Source organism: Cryptomeria japonica, chromosome 6 (assembly GCF_030272615.1).
Source record: "Cryptomeria japonica chromosome 6, Sugi_1.0, whole genome shotgun sequence".
NCBI lineage: Eukaryota > Viridiplantae > Streptophyta > Pinopsida > Cupressales > Cupressaceae > Cryptomeria > Cryptomeria japonica.
Genome location: NC_081410.1, coordinates 385,917,009 through 385,934,906, shown reverse-complemented (window position 1 = coordinate 385,934,906; position 17,898 = coordinate 385,917,009). Strand labels below are relative to the sequence as shown.

Sequence of the window (17,898 nt, the reverse complement as noted above, 5' to 3'; positions counted from 1 at the left end):
CTTAAAAAAGCAAAAGCTGAAGCTACCCATTCATCACTGATAAAACAAGAGGCGGTGAAAGAAATCCATAAAACATAGATAAAGCAAGGTCAAGAAACAGAATAAGGTAGAAGATTGCACTAACACTCCTAAACTTTGAAATTTGAAATCTTGAGCATTTAAAGCTCGTCTGAAATGTAATAATTTAAATGATGACAAATTATTAAAGAAAGTAGCCTTATGCGTTCTCTAATGCATTAATTTCTATTTTTTAATCTTTTTGGGCCCAAATCCCAAGTCCAAGTCAAAATTTTGGATTGCTAAAATACATACTAAGTCCAAGTTTTCCAATCATGAGGTGGATTGTCAATTCTATTCTCAAATTCCCATCATTCCAATTTAGTCACAATACCTTGCACTTAGTCCTTGGCTCAATTTTGTCTAATACTCACCCCCTTGGATGAAGAATAGGTAACAAAGGCAAAACATCATAATGAATCTCAGGTCCATATCCCTCCAGATCTCTAATTGCCTCTTGACTTTTCTGTATCATACACATATTTCATTGTGCACTAGTAGAATATCTATACAAGACTATAACGTACCAAGACTTGTTGAGTTTGGAGAGGAAGAACCTTTTAGAGAATAGGACTTAATTTGGGAGAATCTTTAGAAGTTTTGACAAAAAATGCAAACTTTGGAGAAAGACGGGCAAAGCAACAAAGAAAATACCAATAATAAATTGTTTTCGATGAACCTTTCAGTCAATTTTACCTGTAATTGTGTTTTTGCCATTTTAATCCTACAGCACAATGTGGATTATATTGTTGATAAGAAGGTTGACAAACAGTTGCTCCTTTTTACCAAACAAATACATTTCTTCGATTATCCAGACCAAATGCCTTGTTGTAAGACCTCTCTATTCTTTAGTAGAATATGTGGCTTCTTAAATATCATACAATTACTCTAATGGAATATATGACTTTTAGCAGATTCCAAAGGTCCTCTAGCTCTGCCAAACTTTTCGTGCATGTTCATTAGAAAATGCCATATATAATTCTAAATGATTATGAAGACATGGTGGTTTAGCAATTTTTTTCCTACAATTCCAATTTGGAGAAAGAAGCTGCAGAGTTCCTTCACATTCCTTGCTCCTGGCTAGAACAAATTTAACCAGCCCTGCAGTGAACGCAGAAAAATCCAATTATAGGAATGGAGAGAGCTTTATAACAGAATTTAGAAAACAAACATAAAAGAATTTAGAAAACATGCATGAAACATTCAGATACTACTTTCCACTTTTTAAAACTAAAGCATCGGTTTCTAAGTCATGTTAAACTTTCCATAGTCATGTTATAATTATGAACTTAGTTACGAGAATGTGACTTGATGTTTGTGTTTTCATTTTGCACTACAAAATGGGTTTCATGTTGCAAACATGCAGATTTTTTATGCCACCGAGTCTGAACATGTTTTTCAGACTACTAAGTTTTTGTTGTATTTGCTATTTTCTTTATGAGACATTTGCATCACTTGAGTACTGCTTCAGAGCTCTTACAGCTTAGTTCCATTTTTTCCAAATGATTCAAGTGTGATTTTCCAAGAGTGAATTGACATACCGAGGATAAAACATAACTAAGGATAGAGTTATATCTGATTCTGCGAAATCCCAGGCCTGTTAAATTTTCAGACAATGGTAAGCAGATTTAGCACTAAGAAAGGTAAATCCAAAACACTAAGAAATATAATTTGATAACTCCTATCAAAATTGCTCACTCTGAATACAAGAATATATAAACACACCACATTGAAAAGCAAACAACAAATACACAGTATTAAACTATCAAAAAACCCGCAACTGTTTTCTCATTAAATCTCGAAAGAAATAAAACTGTACTAGCACAAAATTAGAATTTCTGATTTCATACCCCAGCCCAATTTTTCTCATTAAATAATACTTTAAAGGTTAGGTGGCTTATTCTCACCTGTCATAGACCTGACAAAGAAAGACCAGTTCAAATAGACAAAAGCAGCCAAAAAAAGTAACAACTTCCCACCCCGTTTTGCATAACTTTAGTATAATGATATATCCTGCCCCCGGCATCAGGGCTGATCATCATGCACAATGAATAACCAATTTCCTTTTAAGGTAGGAAGTCAGCTGATAAAAAGATGATAAGAAAAATTAAAGCAATATTTGATTGGTGTGGCACTGCATTAACTGGAAAGAACATCTGAGAGTATAAAGATTTTTGCCCCAGAGAAAGATTAGTGAGCAAAAAATGGAGGTAAGCTTGCTACAATGGTTTAGCTTTAAATTCCAACACAGAAAGGAATAAATGATGGATTTGCAGATTATTGCCATTGTCAATCAAGATACAAACAACTTCTAAAGTTGAATAGAGATGGAAGCAAGAAATATTGAACAAATGTTCCAAGGATGAGAAGGCAGCTGCTATGCAAAAAGACAATCAGGTCCACATTATCAAGTGACAATTATCTACAAACAACACCTATAATTTGCGCCCAATGTTAAAATACAAGGAGACCATTCTTAAATGGGTAACAGTGACACTAAGTTCTTTAATAATAGGGAACAAACCAGTAAGAAGACTTTGAAAAGCTAATACTTATCATATCATACTAATCAATAAACCAATATTAGCTTATCCCAATTGCGATTAGGAATTCTACTTGTGGACATCCAACAATGCAATTGCCTGCACACTGCAAAAGAAGGCAGACACGTGTTAGATCATCCCTTATTTTGCCAGCAAACTACTAAGGTGGAGAAAAATCATACAATGACAAGGAAAGCTTTAGGTATGGCATACTCAATACAGAAATGTCACAGATCATTAGGCACTACTATATAGTGTGACCCAACACGGCCAAGTTCAAAACTTGGAACCCATGTTAGATTTTTCAGGCACTCCAACTTTAATTTCACCACATCTCACAAATCCCTCCCATTTTTCTGTATCCCTCCAAAATTCAGCCTGTAAATCCTTGTCGGAAAGCTTCTGTTTGATTTAAAAGTTACGACCAATACTATACAAGAACTACTCTCATAAGTAACAGCTCTTTAAAAAAGCAAGTACAAATAGACAATGTAACCTCAACCTATTGTGTTGAGTACTTATTTGGTAATACAAAAACGATGGAAAGACTAAGTTGAGTCCTAACAAACATGCGAGACAATTTCTGGGTGGCCTCAAGTGTTGCCCCCTTGGTGTGAATATGGCTAAGTGGAAGGATTGGATGAGATCTTTGCAATACCAATCACTAAACCCAGTTAAGTCTAATAGTGACATGTTTGTGTTGTGGCTTTATGTTGTTTCTAGGAATTCCAACAATTTGCCAACTCACCACACCCATTGTCTTTACCAAAATGTGTTAGGAATCTCTAAAGAAGGCCAACTCCTTATATTGGCAATGTTGGTTTCCCATTCTAACTCTATTCTATGAATGTAAGTGTGTCAACGCCTTGCTTTTGGTGCTAATCTACTCTACTTCAAACATGGTGGTAAAAGGCTTAGGAGGATAGGGTTTGGCAAAACAGAAGAAAATGACTTGCTTTTGGTGCTAATCTACTCTACTTCAAACATGGTGGTAAAAGGCTTAGGAGGATAGGGTTTGGCAAAACAGAAGAAAATGAGGCGACGCACCAGAAAATGAATCAATTTGGTTCTTCTTTAGAGTTCAACTTTCCATTTGTATTTATGTATGATGTGCGGCTGAGGCAGGTTCAAACTAATCCTGCAACTCAACTGATATACTTAAAAGTTAAATGTGTTTCATTAACAAAAATATAAAGAATTATAGAGAAGACATTCACAATGCATTAATTAAATTAATTCCATTAAAGGACCTTGAGTTAACACAAAACACAAAAACACTTGTTTGAGGACCCTCTTAGGATGAGATCTCAAGCAACACAAAGTACAGACAATATATTACTTAATGAATCAAAAGATCTATATATAAGGGACTAGGCTTATATTTATACAAGAAGGCAAGCCACGAGATCACACCACCTATAGTGTTTTAGGTTGCAGAAGAAGTATGATACAGTAGAAGAAAAAAGGAGGGATAAATGTTAAAGACAAGGATATGCCAGATGATTAGTCACAAATGTTGATTGTAGTGTTGAAATGGTTGATGAGGATAATTGTGCAGATTTCCTCTTTTTGCAATGATAATAGTTCGATGATTTGGAGGTAATCTGCGAATTGTCTCGAGTGTACCCAAGAAAATTGATGAATTGTGACCATTGGATGAGCGCATGAAGGGCCATTTGTGTGAGACTATAGCATCATGCAATATATTGTTTGAGTGCACATGCTAGGCAATTAGGATCTGAATACCCTATCAAAAGGTGACTTTTTGTAAGTGGTGGGAATAGTATGCATCAAGTAAGAAACAAAATTGGGCAAGTTTGAGGGTACTTATTGAATTTTGCAACACAAGCACCTGCAAGATCAAATGGCAAACAAGAGCACCTTCCACAAACGAGCTGCACAAATGAATGCTATATTACTCAAAAGCTAGGATACCGGTTCTTGTCTAAAAGGGCTAGGTCCAGGTCCTGGTTCTTGCCCGGCCTAGTGCGAGCCTAGTTCTCCCTGGGTTCCACCCGGGTCCTGCCACGCAGGACCCACAGAGAACCCAGCCACCTGGCCAGGACCCGGGTGGAACCCAAAGAGAACCCGGGCAGACCCGGGAGAACCAAGGCTCGTAAGTGGAGTACATACTCCTTCATCCACTCAATCAAACCCAATCGTTTGGGTGCAAAGAGAGCTGAGGATTTGGTCTACATACACTCCAACCTTCGTTTGTTGTCACATAAGGACCTTGAATATAGTGTGGGTGCAACAAGGAATTGGGATCTAGCCCCTAAGTATGCTAATTTAGATGCTACAGTTGCACAGCTTGCCCAAGTCTCTATAGACGAGGCAGCTAGTGGGAGTGGCATTCCATTTGATAGTGGTTCAATTGATGCTGAATTTGAACCACTTGATGACCTTGGGCTTGGGTTGGATGCTTCAGATGAAGATGGATATGGAGTTTAAATCCCATAGATGGCATGTAATTTGAATTTTTATTGTGTCATGACATTTTCACATGTTGAAACTTGAAACTTGAATATTATCTTTTTTTCAAATTATGAATATGATATTAGACTTTAGTTATTACTGATAACATTTGCAATATATGAATATTTATTGGCATTGGCAATTATGGATTTATCATTAATCATTTATCATTTATGTATGGAAAGTCACATTGTATATTTCATATTTGTATGGATTGTATCATTGTAATAATCAATAATAGTAGTGATAGTTTATAAATTATATAATTATTATATTTATATTTTTGATGTTTGAACACACATATAATTTATATATATATGTATGTGTGTGTGTATGGACATACCCGTACCCGTACCCAAGGAAAAAAAAAATTGCCGAATCCGCGAATTTGTACCCGTATCCATATCCGTACCCGAATCGGTAACTTAGCTCAAAAGCAAAGAGTACAAAATTACATGATGAATTACAATTGTACAATGAGGTGCTTATAAAGAAAGCACAAAGTTAAATATAGGAGAACTAAAGTGCAAGCATGAAGAGAGCTAAATAAAGCTCAACTCTAGCGAAACTAAATGCATAAAAGCTAAACTAGGTGCAAAACTAAAATAAGCACTCCTAAGTGAACTGAAGCAAAAAAACATAACTAGTTGTAAAATAAAAAAGCAACTAATAGATAAATATGCTCTAACACACACCCTTAAGTGAAACTTAGGGTGAGTAGAAAAACTCTATTCTAAATGCATGAATGCAAAAATGGGTCCCGACAACAAGAAGCCTAATTAGGTACCCATGTACAAACCAATGAAAACTCTCTAAGCAGAGAAAAGGAGAAAAACCACTTGGAAAAAAAACCCCTCCCCAAAAGCGAAAGATGCAATGAAATGAAAAAGGTACAACATGGTAATTCATCCTATAGTTTTGTATTATTTGCTTTTGAGTAATATAGCATTCATTTGTGGGGATGACCCCGCAATGCAACGATTGTTGCGAAACTTGTTTCAAGCAAGGTCTTGTGTTCGAATCTCAGCATGATATGTCGTTTTGAACACCCTCTCCCTAGCTTCATCTCTGCTCGAGTTGATCGATCATCGGCGGATGAAAGCAGCACAAACATTGGAGCATATCGCTGGCTTCGGTTGATGCCATAGTGGTGGCAGGCCATGACTCCCCCGCATCATGCACTCCCTCAAGCCTTGGCCAAGTCAGCCCCTCATGGCAGCAAGGAGAGAAGGTTTTTTGCTTGGCTCCAGGTTTCAGGCAGTGGAAGTTGCAAGGAATAAAAACAGCCAATCTGAACACAACCATGGACCAGCTATGACACAAGCAGCCAGCCCAAACACACAACCATGCTTACCCAGCCCAGCGGTGAGCCATGGTGGCTATGGTGTGGAGTGATAAGGAGGAGCAATGGAGAGATAAGGGAGGGATAAGGTGGATAGAAGCGCCATTGGAGAGATAAGGTGATGCCTAGGCCGCACAAGGAGCTATAAGGGTGTTAATGTTGAACACATCTGAGGATGAGGCCCCTCAAAAATTTGGCTCACTGGTTCATAGCTCCAGTCAAAAGCGATTAGGCTTCGGCACACTACTGATCAAAAAAAAAAAATATAGCATTCATTTGTGCAACTCTCGTTTGTGGAAGGTGTTCTTATTTGCCGTTTGATCTTGCAAGTGCTTGTGTTGCAACATTCATCATGGTATCAGGGATAAATTTTGGAGAGCTAAAGTGCAAGCATGAGGAGCTATATAAAGCTCAACTCTAGCTAAACCAGATGCATAAAAGCTAAACTAGGTGCACAACTAAAATAAGCACTCCCAAGTGAATTTAAGAAAAAAACATAACTAGTTGTAAAAAAAGCAACTAATAGCTAAATATGCTCTAACGGTACTTGCATGAAGGATGGCCTATTGGGTTAATCCACTTGATTGGAAATGGGAATTGGTGGTGGGTCCCATGCAATGATAGGGTCTACTAAGGAATACAGGTCTTCACTTTCCAATCAAAGATCAACAAAGAATGAGATTTCCGTAGACATACGAATTTGAAACTTTCCAAAAGACCTCGAGGCAATCTGCTTGCATGGATTCGCCAAGGGCCAAAAAATAACTGCCAAGTATGCAACCTGCTGCTGCTGAACTTGGAACACTTGACTGAGGTGGGGAGGGCAATGTGGACTTCTGCTGTTAATGATATGTGCAGAAATCACATGTATCAACCAAAGAAGTATATTTTTGTAGTGATGGAGTATCAGCTTATATTCGTTGTATATTCTATCATGAAGTTCTTGAACTAACTTGTGTTCAAGAAATCTTCTATAGGATTTGAGTTCTTCAAGATCAAAAATATAAACCTTTTCCTTATATTGAAACAAAATTATAACCACTTTATAAATATTCCCTAGAGCTTACTTATGAGCATGTGAAACTTCAATGCAACAAAATTTGTTAAAGTTATGCAATATAGTAATTAATTAGTGGTCATAATTGTAATTGATAAAGGATCTTCAACAAGTTTGTCATCAACTTGGTTATCATCACCAATGAATATACACAGCAGTTTTGCAGTTTCAACTGCGGAGGTATCATATGCTTTGTAGGCCACAGACATTTCCAAGTAAAACTTATGGGAGTCTGTCACCTGCCAATAATTTTGATCTCAGATGCAGGCTCATCAATATTATAAGTCACCTTGCAGGCTACAATGCTATGTTGAACCTTTTGAATTCCTCACATTGGCATTTTAGAAGTCTGATTTATGTTATTCATGTTGGGTTTCACACTAAGCCAGATATTAAAAAGCTTAGAAGCCCTGAAAGCACATGATCCACAACACTTTAGTATTTGCATGTTGACTTGCAACAGAAGATTTCTGAATACCTACAACATCACATATATTTCAACTATAGCAGCACACAGGCTAGTCATTCACATTTTTGGATCTCTCGCTTGTGTGGCAATGTTCTGGTGCTCCACAACTAAACAATATATAAGAAAACAAAAATTCAAAACTGATTTTCAGTTGTTCCAACTTTTGTAACTTTGTGATAGTACTGTAATTATATGAAAGGCCTTTGTGCCGTTGTTAGATAATTTAAAGAGTCAGTGTCTTAAGAGCTGTAGAGACTTAGCATGCAAATCTGTGTCAACTTCTACTTTTCTGCCCAAGAATTTATTTAACCAAATATTTCATTCCCTTGACTTTACATAGTGGATTATTATCTATTGACGATCCCTTCCACTTGTGCATGTTGCAATTCCAAGCTGTAGATATGCCATGATCTGTTCCATACTTGAAAGGGTTATTTTCTTTTTTTTGAGAAATCCTGCAGTTGGTGTCTTTTGTATAATATTTGGTTAGATAATTATAAAGTTTTGAAAGTCCCACTTGTGAATTGATAGGATCCAATTAGGGAGTGATATATTTTAGAGATTGTGGTCTGCCTAGCAGTATCAAATTGTGTAACTAGTACTGATGTTGATCTGTAATCAACCACAAAACTATTCTTGTGTAAATGAGCAGTCAAAACAATTTCTTTAATCCCTGCAGTGCTACTTGAATTTCCATTCAAATGATGGTAGAATTCTTGACAGAAAGGATAACCAGAAATAAACATAACCATAGAGAGACAGAGATTTCTATCTTCAAAAACTCAATAGGAGGAAAACCATGTTGGAATTGCCAATTTGACATATTGTAATGTCCCTTCTTAAAATGCCCTAGTTTTTCCCAGATTATAATTCTTAGTTATTAAAAGAAGGATTAGAGAGGGAGTACCTTTAACCCTTTAATAAGAGAACCCTGCAACAAGTTAGGAGATAATCTACTAATTATATATAAGTGATTAATTACAAACATACTAAGAAAGAACAGATCATGATAAAATAAGAGAAGGCTAACTATGTAGAATAAAGAAGACTTACTATGTTTCATTAGACAATGAGAGCTAATTATGATTTATTAAGTAAAGTAGAAAGACTACGAAGTAAAGAAAGGCTAGATAAATTATAAATGTAAAGATCAGAATCATAGATCATAATTAGAAGAATCCGAACGAGTTAGGAGGGATGACTCAATAGGGTGTCCTCAACAACCATTCTCCCTCACCCACTACTTGATAGGGTGTCCTAATTGTCGTTCTCCCTCAATCAAGTCATACTAGGTGGGGTGTCCTAATAACCGTTCTCCCTTACTTGAGTCACCTTCTCCTACTCATATGAATCATCATCATCATCATTATGATGATAAGGAGGATGAAGATTGTCTCAATAGGGTGTCCTAAGTCTAACCCTCCTAAGCCCAAAGGCACCTTTGCCCCCCTTTGGCCTCATGTGGACCCTGCCATACATATGAGGTGGTGTGCTTAGAGGTAACCCTTAATGCCGTTCTCCCTATTGCAATCATTCAGCTTCTACCATGTCTTATAATAATCAAATCAGAATATATATATACATGCAACGCATCATATTTCATCACATTTTCCAGAATATATAACCATAAGCAACTCTAAAATATGCTGTGTAAATGTACATAACAGTGGACTGTTATCAAACAATAGTATGAAGAGAATGTTGTAGGAATATTGTGCACAGGATTACATACCAGAGTGTCTTAACGTCTTAAACACTAATATGACAGAGAATTCGTTATTTGCTGTGAGTTCAATCTGCTTTCTTTTTGTTTTTCTCCTTCAGTCTCATTCATTAAGTATGACGCCAAGAACAAGGATGTTACTGCCTGTAACTTAATAACAGTTCTGATCTGATTTGATCTGATCAATGGTGATGTCCCTAATTGCTTTTGATTCCTTTCCTTATATCTCTTAATTAGAGGGAGAGATCACACCTCTTCATCATATATGCCCTTTGGCAAGAGACACACCCTTTCATCATTAGCACCCTTTCAAAGAGTGCAACTCTTCATTATTTCTGCCCTTTGAAAGGGGCACAACCTTTCACAATCAGATCTGCACTTCTTATTATTTAAATCAGATCTGCACTTCTGATTCCCCCCAAATTATCCCCTCTCAAATGAGGTACTTTTCTCCCTTTTATATCTCATGTTTGAGGGAGTCATAACTTCTCATTCCATGACTTTTGACCATTCATTAACTTAATTAAATTTTTAATTATATTCTTTTATATTTTAACTTTGAATTTTACATTTATTCTTTTGAATTTTAATCTTATTATTACTATTATTTACCATTAAACTCTATTTCAAAGTGGGGACATTACAGTCCACCCCACTCAAGATTGCTTGTCCTCAAGCAATGATCATGGAGTGTCCAAAAATGATTCCCAATATGAAAGATTGTCCTGGAGGGAGTAACTAGTTAGCTTTTATACCCTTACACACATCACCATCTGGGTGAGTTTGTCCTGGAGGGAGTAACTAGTTAGCTTTTATACCCTTACACACATCACCATCTGGGTGAGATTGTCCTGGAGGGAGTAACTGGTTCCTTGCTCGGTTCCTTGCCGGAGCAAGGAAGCAGTTACTCCCTCCAGGACAATCTCACCCAGATGGAACGGAGCAAGGAAGCAGTTACTCCCTCCAGGACAATCTCACCCAGATGGTGATGTGGGTAAGGGTATAAAAGCTTAAAAGGGCAGGAATACAGGCCGCCAAGTCTAGCAAGGAGGTTAGAAGCAACCATTCCTTGGGCTTGGTAGATAACGGACCCAAGCAACCCTTTCATGCCTCATATACTCTCTCTCTCTCTCTCTCTCTGTTGTTACAGTAGAATAGATTATAACTAATCAAGAATGAATATGTTTGTATAGGTGTGTGCCTTTCCTTGTGAGTGTAGGTTATCTTAATTGAGTCTCCACTCTCCAAATATAAGGTACGCTTCAAGCCCTGTCTCTGATTTATGAAATTGTGAGTAGGATGTAGATTCAAGAATAATTAATTGATCATTATGATAAAAATCTGATTCAGATTTACTGTTATTATGTTTAGATAGAATTTGTCTCCTAATTAAGCAAATTGATTTGAGTTACAAGTGTATTGAGGTTAGGTAATTGTTGTTAAACAGGCCTATACCTAGTAGGGGACATTACACATCTTCCAAGCATTTCTGTGGAATGAAAACAATTACAATTTGTAGGGTAGGAAATGGTCTACTTGGCAATTTCTACTCAATGTATTGCACTCGCTTTGGTGTCCAGGCTTCTAACATGTTTATGTTTAATTTTAGTTGTTTCCTCAGCCTTTCTCCTAGCAGTTCAGATACCAAGTAACCTATATTGTGTCCTTGATTATGCTTGCCGTGTTTCTATCAGCTTATCTCACCTTGGATGCTATTGTGATTGTGGAAGCAGTCTAGAGGCCAAAACCTTTGAACTACCATTCCTGAGATTTAAACTATATGTGAACTTTTAAAAAACCAATTCCTTCCGCATTTCTAGATGGCTCCCATCTACTGCATTTTCTAATTTTGATGAATGCAACCTTCTTTTAATCACTTTTTGCTATCTTGTTGCTCTGTCAGATCCGTCTCATCGTTTAGCTTTAGCATTTTTGCATATCTTCTATAGTTTTCGTGCACTCTGTTCATCCTCAGGATTTCTCAGAAAGCTTGAAGCAGCAATCTTAGAAGCCATTGCCAGAGTCTCCAAGCTTTACAATCTAGCTCCCATGTGTATTTCTTCCTAATGTTCATTCTTTTCTTTCTTTACCCTTTCCTAAAAGTTACTCTCTTTTATTATTTAATTTTTTCTTTTGACTTTGTGATTCCCATAAACTCCCAGCATTAAACACACAACCTCTTATTATAGTACCATGATAAGTACTTCCCCGAACTAAATCTATAGCCTCACCTTGTAACTCCCTAGCATCTATTTTACTCCCATTACTCTCTTCCCATTCCATAAACTAGCCATTGCACACACTGTAGATGCACTGCCAGTTTCAATGGTTTTAACAACTTTATTTGTTTACATAGCATAGAGCACCCTCGGTATACCTTCCACACACTGCACTTCTTCCATTGACTGCGGTAGGGTTGAAACAAACCAAACAGGGGCTTGACCAAGGTAGGCTCCTAAGTAGTGTAAACAATTTCTTTAGTCCCAGTGACACGTTTGAGCTGATTTTCTCTTCACAAATGCACTTGATTCTAATACTGCAACAATCATGAGCACCTAAAAAGCATTATGTGGCACCTCTTGAAAGCTGCTGTCTGTATGATCGAGGATACAACAACATTGTTCCCATCAGCACCACAACACAAACATCAACGCATCTGTTCCAGAACCAGGCCATTCTACATAATTCTGCATTCTCAACATTTTTCTTTTGTACCTGGAAGTTACTGTGACATTGACACAGTGTACTTAGGTCCTTGTTGAGTAGCTCCAACATTCTTCTTCCTTGAACTTCAAATCAGTGACGTTCTCCTCATTCTCTATGTCTTCTAAGCATATCCTTTGCAAAGCTATGCTAGTGTACAAAAAAAACCCAGCTTTAGTATTTTTTTAAGAGATAGAACGTAGTGATTTGTAGGAAAATTACATAATGAAAATTGTTTAAACCTTCATTTATTGTTGTACTGTAAAGGTTAACTTTATCATCCGCGTTTCTTTTATACTCTACAGGTGTGAAAAATTTGCTCCATGTATTTCCTATCTTACCAATTCTCTTTGCATTCGGATACATCAGCATTTCACTTGTTTATTCTGCGTAGAAATTTTTTCTTTTGTATTCCACTCTTGCATTGTGCACTGTGCTTGGTAGATTATGGAGTCCCTCCTCCACTCTAGAGTGGAAATTGGAAGAAAAAACATCAAACTGTCCTTTTAACATTCTTATTTCTACCATTGTGACAAAGCTGTCCCTTTGTACAAACCAATGGTTTTTTGACCACCCTGACAGTTTCATAACTGTTTCTTCAAGGAACTGGTGGTTTTGAAATCACTCCCTGTTGTAATCAGCTATTTCGCATTGCTGGTTCCTGATTGCATTTTATGCCTGAAACTTCTGAAAAGACCAGCTGATGTATCATCTTTGAATAAATCCTCACAGATCAACTGTTAAGATTCTGCCTCTACAACTTCTTATTGAGAATACAGAGTCACTATGGCCAGTTAGTTACAAAGGGATTCTTGTAGTTACTATAATTGATTATTCTTTTTGGTCTAAAATGAGTTTCAAAGTGAATAGGATTTTTTGGCCTTTATTGAATTTTAAATTTCAATACATGTAAGAGTAGCAGAAGCCACATGAAATGGAACAGATATTCTGCAGTTAACAGTTTAGAAGAGGAATGGAGTGGTGAAGGAATGAAACAATTGAATGGGCCTCCATAAGAGCAGGGCTTGAGGAAAAAGGCCAGCTTATCTTTACTAAAGAGAATAGGTTAAAAATACTAATGCATAATCTCAATGGTAACAGACTTGAAGAATTAAAGAGAATAGGTTAAAAATACTAATGCATAATCTCAATGGTAACAGACTTGAAGAATTAAAGGCTGAAAAATAATTAGGAGATTCCTGCTTACAACAAAAGCTGGGAAGTCATGGAAAATATGGAAACGACATCCCTCAATAAGGATTGATGATTTAGATTGTGAACAAAGCAAAGAACATAACGAAGTACACTTACAACCACTCTCATGTCTCTAGCTTGACGAGGACGCAAATGGGAAAAGGAGTTTTTATGAAATGGAATCATGAGATTTCTCTGAATTTACTTACCTTGCAATCTATATGAGGAAAGGAGAAGACCACAAAATGATTTTTGAGGAATGGGCTAATTCCACCTTGGAATTAATTTTGCAAACTAGGGTTTTGAATTTTGATGATGTATTTTGGAAGATGATTTTCAAGCTATGTTACCCCAAGTTTCTAGAACAAGGACGGTAGGGGACAGGGGGACACATTTTGAGGACGGAGACGGGACTGAGCCATTTTTTGGGGACAGCTTTTATGAAATCTACATATCCCATTGATTTCCTTAAAAATGTTAGAATCACAGCATTTTTCCATATGCATTGGTTAATCCTTGGGGTTTATGCCACATGTCTAGTAAGTAAGTTATTTGTATAAGTGTTTGTCAAATTTTCTTTCCCTATTTTTGACCCAAAACATTGTCAATTGGGATTGTGACCACAATAGGAGGGTTGATTGGATGTTAGTTTTGAATGCCATACCCTTGGCATCATGAAGATTCAAGCCTCTAATGATATTGTAGATAGAGCAACATTTTGGTGGTGACTGATAAACTTACTTCTAGATGCAGATTGGATTATATGAGGCAACTTAAAAATGATTGAACTTTGAAAGATAACCAACACTTCTCCCTATGCATTGTGTGTTGGAGAATGTGAAGCACAGTTCTACAAGAACAACAATTCAAGAATTTGTACCCCAAGGGCCCAACCATTATCAGCATTCTATGACCACTTCCACCTACATATGTGGTTTCCTTCTAAACAAGGCAATGATTCAACTCTCAAATAACTTGACAAATTCATGAGGGATATGCAAGACCCTTTTTTATCTTGCTGGCTATGATAGGCCTATCAAACTCATCTCTAGTACAATGATTTCTGATCACTTCCCCATCTCATTTTGTAACGAGTGTTCAACCCAGAAATAAGACTCAATTTTATCTTACTCCAACTCATCCCCACCATAAGCAGACTACTGTACACATCAAATGGGTTTAGAATGCAGTTCCTCGTCCTCATACCATCACTAGAGGGACTGAGTGGTGGATGGTGGCCATTTCTCCCAACAGCATCTTTCTTAACTCTATGGTAAGCAAGCCATTTTTTTAAGAAGAAAAACCAAGAGGCTACGACTCAAGAATTCTCTCAAATATTGAAAGAGATAGAGCTCTCTCCTTTTGATGAAAAATTGTAATTTTAGGCTGCCACTTTGTGACACAAACTTAAAGTTGTTGGAGCCTACAAAGTAATTAATCCAAGCAAGTATGCATCAACTTAAAATAGGTGATTGTGCTTCTAAAGAATTTGTTCACCTCATTCAGTCCAACTCCCTTTGATGAAAAATTGTAACTCTAGGCTGCCACTTTGTGACACAAACTTAAAGTTGTTGGAGCCTACAAAGCAATCAATCCAAGCAAGTATGCATCAACTTAAAATAGATGATTGAGCTTCTAAAGAATTTGTTCAGTCACCTCATTCAGTCCAAAAGTTCCAAATAGAATATGTTCTTTTAGAAAAGCCTCAACTTACTAACCAAGCGAAAATTTTGCAAGCCTTTGTCATTCATTAAAAAGTGGTTTTTGTGCCCCAACCTCTCTCTTATGCCTTGCAAGCTCCTTGAAACTCGGAAAGTACTTAGTGATAGTCTTCATTCTATTGAGACTTAAACTAGGCTGTTATCCAAATGCCCTATATGAAAATCCTTAAGAATTGACGACTTCCCTTGTGAATTCTACTAAATTCTTTTAGGACACTATTGATCCTAATACTCACAACGCATATTCTTTTGTCATGCATACCAACTCTTTGGGGCATAAATTCTTTTAGGACACTATTGATCCTAATACTCACAACGCATATTCTTTTGTCATGCTTACCAACTCTTTGGGGCACAATATTAAACACGGTAACATCAAATTTGTTCCCAAAGATGGAGATTCGAGCTTATCAACAATTACTGGCCAATCACTATAATGAATGTTTCTTACAAGCTTATTGGCAAAGCCATGAGTCTTTGTTTGTAATATTTGTTTCCTTTGGTTGTCTGGCAATCCGTTATTGTCTACTTTAGACCCTTCGCTTTGAGCAACATATACCAAATGAAAGCATATGCCCTTTCAAGATGCTTCTACTTGCATCACCACCAACGACAATCAGTTTTAAAAACCAGATATAATACTAGATCTAGTTTCTTCGCCAAAACACAAATAATCGATCAAAAGTTAAAACTTTAGGAAAACAAATTTAAAAACATTCAATTCACCAAAATTACATGGAAACAACTACGACCCTAGCCCCTAGAGGAATTAATTTCTCCCAACTCATTGAAACCTTAAACCAGAGAGATATAATATCAATTCATGGGTTCAACCCTAGACCCTAGAACTCATCCCAAAAGGGCGAAACTTGAAACTTTACGAGGAAATATCATAGCTACATAAAACGAACGAGAAAAACCGAAATTTCAACATTGCATCCTGCCAACATAAGCATTCCATTAAAAAAGTCGGGAAACTAAACATAGAACTTTTAATTCGACAAAATTCATTGAAAACCTTCAAGATCTGAGGCGTTGTCTTGGCACGGGACATTAAAGATTGGTCCAAGGAGCGAATACAGTACACAGACCAAAAGAATAAAGCCTAAACCCTCACTCGCCACTCACCACTAAACAAGCTAGCAATTAAAAACTTAAGGAAACAAACAACAAACTTTGATGATAGATCACAGAGTGTGATCAAATTCAAAAATAAAATTAAAAAAAAACTTTGATGATGGATCTCGGAGACTTATCCGACGCATTGACGAAAAATCCTGCCACGCAGTTTTCTCCAAAATACTTTAAAAAGCCAATAAAACTTTGAATTCACCAAATCTCGATGGCAGAAAGTTGTCCACAGAGAAATTGAAGCGAAAACTTGAAGTCGTATGAAATCATTTACCTGATCAAAAATCGGAACAGCGGCCGCCTTTCTCCCAATCTCCGTACCTAGTAGGCTCTGGTCCCCTGGGCCCTCCCCTTTCCCCTGTTTCCGCATTCACATACTCCCCACCCTCCTCATCTTCATCTTCATCTTCATCTTCATCTCCATCTTCTTCTTCTTCATCTTCTTTCTCTTCTCCCTCTTTAACTGCTCCGTGTGTACCGTGAGACATGCTCGAATCATTGCCTGTAGAGCAGAAAAATTTCATCGTTGAGTGTAAATTCGGAGGAGCATTGGAATTCCTGAACCAACAAGGAAGAGAAGGCGCTTCCAGCGCTCGTCTTGCTGGTGTAACCAACTTTACAGAAATGAGAGGTGGAGAAAAGAATCGACTTAAGTGCATAAGAGGATTTCTCCGAAAAGCCATTGCAAATTTTGGACTAAATATTTACAGTACGTCTTCAGAGCATAGGAATACCTCGACAAGGAGCATTTAACAGAAGATCACAGGACAGTAATTTTTAAGATGCAGAACAGTAATGCTTTTTACCTAAACTCTGCATTAACTAGGTACAGCGGGACCCTTCGTTCGCCCGTTCCTCATCATCATTTATAAATTTTAAATTTTAAATTTAGCTAAAAATATTATTAATTATAAATATTTTTTATATAAATTTAAATATGATTTATTAATGAAATCTACAATCTTTCATTTATTTTTTTTATTGAATTTAAGAAAAGAATTACAAGAAGGTGCAGGATGCAATATGCTCATGCTAGGCTTGGATCCCCATCCCCATAGATATTGCTACTACAATTTCACAAAGAAAGTGGAGACTTGACATGTTATGGATTTGGATCATCTCAAGTTTTGGAAGCGAAGAGGACGGGAGTTTCAAGGGTTTTGAATGCAAGGGCTCAATGTACAATAGTGGTGGAGGATCCTTTCATCTTCCACCACATAGGGTGTGTACTTCTCTACAGTAAGCATCCTCCCTCTTCCTTATCTCTCTCCTCATTCCATTGATTTGTTGTTTTGAATTGCTAGTTTGTATGTGCTTCTTGTCCTTTCAACTGCATCTCCTTTCGCCTACGTGTGCCACACCATTGATGCCCTAGACAGTTAAGGCATGTGGCAAGCTTGATGGATAGGAACCTACCCATTCTTAATAAGGATGAATCTCCTCCAAAATCGAATAACAAGAGCTTCAAAGAAGCCATTGTGGA

The 17,898-nt window shown here is 37.0% G+C and overlaps 1 long non-coding RNA gene across 1 annotated transcript; it reads right to left on the bottom strand.

The window, feature by feature from the left end:
- Positions 1–701: 701 nt before the first annotated feature.
- On the bottom strand, positions 702–17,264 carry LOC131067371 (uncharacterized). Its single transcript, XR_009111800.2, has 2 exons — positions 16,690–17,264; positions 702–1,158 (listed from the first exon to the last, which is right to left on the bottom strand). It is a non-coding gene; the product is annotated as an uncharacterized LOC131067371 (long non-coding RNA).
- Positions 17,265–17,898: the final 634 nt, after the last annotated feature.